Below are 7,435 nucleotides of genomic sequence, written 5' to 3'. Positions count from 1 at the left end.
TCGAATAGTTTAATTGTATCTCGTTGGTTTTTCTTGTTTTTGCAAAAGATTGGAGTTTTAATGATGTCAATAATAATTATCTGCCAAATTATTTCTTTACTAACAGAACCAATATATAGTGAAGCTGGTGGAATGAAGCTAATTAGGAATTAAATTCCAATCCTGGAAAGTCATTATAATTTTAAATGATTACGGGATTCCCCTCCGAAATGATGTAAAATAATTCTGTTTCCTGATTTGGAGGACACGGCCCAGAATTTATTAATTTTTTCCGTATTTATTAGAATAAATATTTCTAATCCATTTGAAACACTTATGTTTCCTTTCAGAATCAGCGTTGCTTCTTCTTATGACTTCCAAATATCATGTTACCTTTGCCCAGAACATTTCAATTTTCGTTTGATTTTCAAATGTTATGATTTGAAACCTATATTTACTAGAAAGCTGTATCCATGCGGGATGCAGTAACAGGGGTAGATCTTGACTTTGATAGTGTAAAAGGAGCGATAATGAGTGTGCAGTCCATTTTACATCTCCCCCGATTTGTATTTCCTTTGACTTTAATGGGGAGAGATGTAACACGGGCTGCTGAATCGATATCACCCAATTAACACTGTCGCTAAAAGTCATGATCTACCCCAATTTCTGATTTGCACACATACTGTTTCTTTTCAGTAAAGTCCGCCAATAATAAACTTCCTTTCCTACCCTTCCCTACAGTTAACATGTAGGCGATTGCGATCCTGTCCCGGGGAAAGTGCGGTCTCTCCAAACACATCACTCACTACCTGGTGGCCATGGCAGCAGCGGATCTGCTGGCCGTCATCACTGGCATTATACTCAATCGGTTCATCAACATTTACTTTCCAGGAAATTATCTGTTGCTTACTTTGGTATGTCGGACCAAAACAGTACGAGATTATGCACCCAGAGACTGTTCTGTCTGGTTAACTGTCGCCTCCACTTTTGACTGCCTTATAGTATATTTTGCGAGAAGCTGACAAACAAATATTGCACCAAGGAAACGGACGCTGTGATTGTAGTCAAGGTGCTCGCTCTGACCTGTTTAAAAAACATCCCTTGATACTGTGTATATGAACCTCTGTATAGAATTAGCAAAGTGCACAGGCATAGCCAGATAAGATCAAAATTATATCCTTCACCCCTATGGAAAGCATTTCCTTATTTTGGGTGTATAGCGACTCCTTTTCTCCCATTATTCACCATTTTGCTGCTCAATGCTCTGACCGTGAGATATATATTATTGGCGAGCAGAGTCCGCAGGCCATTGCGGGGCAATGCCAGCCCTGAAAATAACCCTGATCTGAGATGGAGAACCGCAGAAAATCCATAATTTTACTTTTCAGTATATCCGGCAATTTTACACAGTTATGGCTGAAGTACATGGCCCATTACCTGTGTTACCTAATTAGTAATACCTATTCATACACAGGTTACAATAACCCGGTTTATATCCTTCAAGAAACCGGATATATGCTCCTGCTGTTGAGCTGCTGCACAAAATTGTTGCAGTGACACAGACTAAATTCAGAGAAGAGCTAAAAAAAATGATGAAATATCCATTAAATATGAATGTTGAGCTGTAGATGGTTAGAAACACTATGAATTTGCTGGTATTATAATTCAAATTAGAAGATCAGAACAAAAGGAACACAGGCAGACGTAGGCCTCACAGCCCCTGCAGCCTGCTCCAGTATTCAACAACAGCATGACTAAACATTTACATCAACTCCATCTTTCCCACCATATTTAATTTCCTTTAAATCCCTTAGAGTCCAAAAATCTATCGATCTCAGTCTTGAATATATGCAAAGACTGAGCATCCACCGCCCCTTGGCTTAGATAATTCCAAAGAGCCACAACCCTCCGTGAACTCAGTCCATAATGGCCGATACCTTATTCTGAGACTCCGCCCCATCTTTCCGATTACTGTATTTGGTCACGAGACATATGAGCTTACAGACCAGATTCACACTCTCCAGTTACGTCGTAGTTTAACTTGCCGCTAATGTTGCAACGCCGTGCTTTTTCGCTAGGTAGTTCGTTTTAATAAAACCATGTTAATGACTATTCTACTGCTCTGCTCACCGGCTTCCAACCCTGGCACCCTCACTAAACTTGAGCTCATCCAAAATTTATGCTGTCGATATCCTGACTCACACCAAGTCCTGCTCAACCTAAAACCCTATGCTTGCTGACTTACATGGCTCCCAGTTGGACATCGCTTCTTTTTAAAAAAATCATCAATTTGTCCTGTTCCCTCGACTTCTTCGCCCCTCCCAATCTTTGTCAGCTCCAGTAGCCCTACATCCCTCAAATTCTGGTCTCTTGGACATCCCATCCTTTCGTTGCCGAACCATTGCTGACAGTGCCTACAACTGTCTGGGCCCTTAACTCTGGAATTGCCTCCGTAAAATTATCTGCCTCTATACGTCTGTCTCCTCCTTTAATACGTTGCATAAAACCTATGTCGTTGACAAAGCTGTTGGTCAACTGTGCAATTTCTTCCTATGTGGCTGTGTGTCAAATTTTGCTTGATAACTCTACCGTGAATCAGCTTGGGATATGTTACTAAGTTCAATGCGCTACTTCAATGCCATTTGTTGTTGTTATACTTGTTCTTCAGCTATAGATCTGATTGTCATGCTTTTGATTAGAACAGGCCGTTATTTAACTCCTATCTGATTCCGAGAGTGAAATTGGTCTTCTGCAACAACGCAAAACGGGCGACAGCGAATCAGCGGGCTGTATTACCCGCCCCCCCCTTTCTCCTTTCATGTGAATTGACTTCAAACCGCAAGACATCCTGCTGATTGGCTGTGGTCACTTCGCGGTTTCATGGACTACCAATTTCATCTGCACTCGTTTAATAAGGGGGTAGCATTACTGGTTAAAGAAGGGAATAACACAATTGTAATGAAGGATATTAGCTCTGATGAGGTGGAATCTGTATGGGTAGAATTGAGAAATACTAAGGGGAAAAAAACGTTAGTGGGAGTTGTTTATAGACCTCCAAACAGTAAGGCGGAGGTTGGGGATGGCATTAAATGAGAAATTAAAGAAGCGTGCAATAAGGGCACAGCAGTCATCATGGGTGACTTTAATCTACATATAGATTGGGCCAACCAAATGAGTAACAATACTGTGGAGGAGGAATTCCTGGAGTGTTTACGGGATGGTTTCCTGGACCAATATGTCGAGGAACCAACCAGAGATCAGGCCATCTTAGACTGGGTATTATGTAACGAGCACGGATTAATTAGCAATCTTGTTGTAAGAGGCCCTTTGGGTCAGAGCGATCATAATATGATCGAATTCTTCATTAAGATGGAGAATGAAGTAGTTGACTCGGAGACTAGGGTCCTCAATTTAAATAAAGAAAACTATGATGGTCTGAGGAGCGAGTGGGAAGGATTGATTGGGGAATGGCACTCAAAGGGTTGACGGTGGATAGGCAATGGCAAACATTCAAAGACCGAATGGATGAATGACAGAATTTGTTCATCCCAGTTTGGCATAAAAATAAAACAAAAAAGGTGACCCAACCGTGGCTAACAAGGGAAATTAGGGATAGCATAAGGTCCAAGGAGAGGGCATACAAATTGGCCAGAAAAAGCAATAATCCTGAGGATTGGGAGCAGTTTAGGATTCAACAAAGGAGGACAAAGGGATTAATTAAGAAAGGGAAAATAGAATATGAGAGTAAGTTTGCAGAGAACATAAAAACTGACTGTAAAAGCTTTTATAGATATGTGAAGAGAAAGAGATTGGTGAAGTCAAGCATAGGTCCCTTGCAGTCAGAATCGGGGGAATTTATAATGGGGAACAAAGAAAAGGCAGACTAACTAAATACATATTTTGGTTCTGTCTTCATAAAGGAGGACAGAAATAGCCTCCCATAGATGCCAGGGAACATAGGGTCTGATGAGAGGGTGGAACTGAAAGAAATCAGTATTTGTAGGGAAATGGTGTTAGGAAAATTGATGGGACTGAAGGCCGATAAATCCCCAGGGCCTGATAATCTACATCCCAGGGTACTTAAGGAAGTGGCCCCAGAAATATTAGATGCATTTCTGGTCATCTTCCAGAACTCAATAGACTCTGGAACGGTACCCATGGATTGGCGGGTAGCTAATTTTACCCCACTATTCAAAAAAGGTGTTAGAGAAAAGGCGGGGAATTATAGACTGGTAAGCTTGACATCGGTGGTGGGGAAAATGCTATAGTCCATTATAAAAGATGTAATAGCAGAGCACTTGGAAAGCAGTGATTGGATCGGACAAAGTCAACATGGATTTACAAAAGGTAAATCATGCTTGACTAATCCACTGGAATATTTTGAGGATGTAACTGATAAAATTGATAAGGGAGAACCAGTGGATGTGGTGTATTTGGACTTTCAGAAGGCTTTCGATAAGGTCCCGCATAAGAGATTAGCGTGCAAAATTAAGGCACATGGGATTGGGGGCAAGGTATTGACTTGGATAGTGAACTGGTTGGCGGACAGAAAGCAAAGAGTTGGAATAAACGGGACGTTTTCCGAGTGGCAGGCAGTGACTAGTGGGGTACCGCAAGGATCGGTCCTAGGACCCCAGCTGTTCACAATATATATTAATGATCTGGACGAACGGAATTGGATGTAATATCTCCAAATTTGCAGATGACACAAAGCTGGGGGGGGAGGGTATGCTGTGAGGAGGATGTCGTGAATCTCCAGCACGATTTGGACAGGTTGGTTGATTGGGCAGAAACATGGCAAATGCACTATAATGTTGATAAATGTGAGGTTATCCACTTTGGTGGCAAAAACAGGAAGGCAGATTATTATTTGAATGGTAATTGATTGGGAGAAGGGGAAGTGCAAAGAGACCTGAGTGTTCTTGTACACCAGTCACTGAAGGTAAGCATGCAGGTGCAGCAGGCGGTTAAGAAGGCAAATGGTATGTTGGCCTTCGTAGCAAGAGAGTTCGGGTACAAGAACAGGGATGCCTTGCTGCAGTTGCACAGGGCCTTGGTGAGGCGACACCTTGAGTATTGTGTGAAGCTTTGGTCGCCTTACCTGAGGAAGGACGTACTTGCCATGGAAGGAGTGCAGCGAAGATTCACCAGGCTGATACCTGGGATGGCAGGAATGATGTATGAGGAGAGACTGTGTCGATTGGGCTTATACTCACTGGAGTTTAGAAGATTGAGAGGGGATCTCATCGTAACCTATATAATTCTGTCAGGCCTGGGCAGACTAGATGCAGGAAGGATGTTTCTGATGGCCGGGGAATCCAGAACCAGGGGTCATAGTCTAAGGATAAGGGGTAAGCCATTTAGGACTGAAATGAGGAGGAACTTCTTCACCCAGAGAGTGGTGAACCTGTGTAATTCTCTGCCACAGAGGGCGGTGGGGGCCAGTTCATTAAGTATATTCAGAAAGAGTTGGATATATTTCTTAAGGCTAAAGGGAACAAGGGATATGGGGAGAAGGCAGGGACCGGGTACTGAATTTGGATGATCAGCCATGATCTCATTGAATGGCGGAGCAGGCTCGAAGGGCCGAATGGCCTACTCCTGCTCCTATCTTCTATGTATCTATGTATTGTATTGTTCCTTTAAAAGCCTTCATTTTTTCAGGTGCTTTAAATTAAAGGAGCAACTATCAATAATGTTTGGAGTGAATGCTGACAGCACAGTTTGCAGACAGAGCCTGAAGTCTCCCAGCTCTGTGTGGGCCTCAGTACCACACTGGTTGCGATCAGCTTACTGAACTCAGGCCAGGGATGGAGCCTGGGCTCTTCCAACTCTGTCTGGGGTTCAGTACCACACGGGATTAGCAGTGACCGGGAATGAAACCAGGGCCCTACCTGCTGTTCATGTTTGACCCAGTCCAGTACCATATTCATATAATCATATAAATTTATGGTGGCGAAGGAGACAATTTTGCCCATCGTGTCTGTGCCAGCCGAAAAAGTGGTATTCAGCCTAATCCCACATTCCAGCGCTTGGTCCGTAGCTTTGCTACGTGTCTGCATCGTCCCGCTCTTTTGTGAAAACAGACACAAAGAATTAACACACAGGTTAATGTTTGCTCTCTCATAGGCCATACTATTGCCTCGGTTATCATCTTGATGTTTATGTAGTTATAGAACATCTTTGGGTTTTCCTAGAGCTTGCTTGCCAATATTTTCAGGCCCTCTCTTTACTTTCCTGATTTCATCTTTAACTTCAACCATGCGCCAGAGATCTTTAATAAAGTCTGGGCCCTTCCTACTATTTTTGAGTCTCAGTAACACAGAGGGTGAGATCAGTTAATTGTTCAGGTCGTAGATAGTATTTGGGCACTTTCTGCTTGGTGTCGGGCTCAGTACCAAATTTAGCACTGGCCTGGAATGAAACTTCGGCCCTTTGTTGGCTGTGCGGGCCAGCACCGTTTGTCTGTGCTCAGTTAGTTCAGTGTAGGCTGGACCTGGCTCCTTCCTGCTCTATGCGTTTGGCCCAGTACCTAATTCAGCACAGGCCTTGGTACATCGTGCCTTCGTGCCACATCGAGTGAAATCAGCTAACAGCACAGTCTGATGGTTGGATTCTGGGGGATTCCTAGCACTGTGAGCGGCTCAGCACCACATGGTTGACTTCAGCTAACTGATCAAACATCGGGGATGGAGTCTGCTCTTTCTGGCTCAGTATCACACCGGATTAGATCAGAACATTCAGCACAGACCTGTAATAAAGCATGTGTCCACCCTACTCCGCATGCAGCGCAGTACCAATCTGGAAGAGCTCAGTTAAATCCGCAGTGGCTCTTCCAGATCTGGGAAGGAGCTCATTACTACACAGGTTAATATTAGATAACAGCAAAGGCTGCGAAAGTAACATAGTACATTCTTAGTATTTTATCGACTCAGCAACACAGCGCGTGAGATGAGCGAACAGCACAGTTACTGAGACGATCGCAGGGCAGGGAGGGCCTTAGATTTATCCCCAGCCTGCACTGTAGGCTGATCTCAGATTTTGTGGTACTGAGAATTTCACAGAGCACAACGTGTTTAGGTTGCAAAACCCGACCTGTGTTGTTATCTCATGGCAGCCCGATTGGTGCTGAGTCTCACAAAGAGCAGGAAGGACCCAGGCTTCGTTAAAGATCTGTGGTGAATTTGGTACTGGGGCACACACCAGCGGGAGAGCCCCACGTGATATTCCCGATCTGTGCAAATTAAGCAGACCTCACCCGGTGTGGTGCTGACTCTCATTCAGAGCAGTGAGTCTCCAGTGTCCAACCGCAGCCTGGGCTGTTAACTCATGTCAGCCGGTGTGGTGTTGGCGAGGTCAGCTACCTGTCCAAGCCGGGGATCTAACTAAAAACCCTCCCTGCTCTGTGTGTGGCTCAGTAACACAGAGGGTGAGATCAGTTCACTGTACAAGCCAG

General features: G+C 43.9%; 1 pseudogene; it reads left to right on the top strand.

The window, feature by feature from the left end:
- Positions 1 to 725: 725 nt before the first annotated feature.
- On the top strand, positions 726 to 1,607 carry LOC147082000 (uncharacterized; annotated as a pseudogene).
- The last annotated feature ends 5,828 nt before the right edge of the window (positions 1,608 to 7,435 follow it).

This window comes from Somniosus microcephalus, unplaced genomic scaffold (assembly GCF_052327205.1).
Source record: "Somniosus microcephalus isolate GS21.2 unplaced genomic scaffold, FLI_Smic_1.0 scaffold238, whole genome shotgun sequence".
NCBI lineage: Eukaryota > Metazoa > Chordata > Chondrichthyes > Squaliformes > Somniosidae > Somniosus > Somniosus microcephalus.
This window is presented reverse-complemented; position numbering and strand designations above follow the sequence as displayed.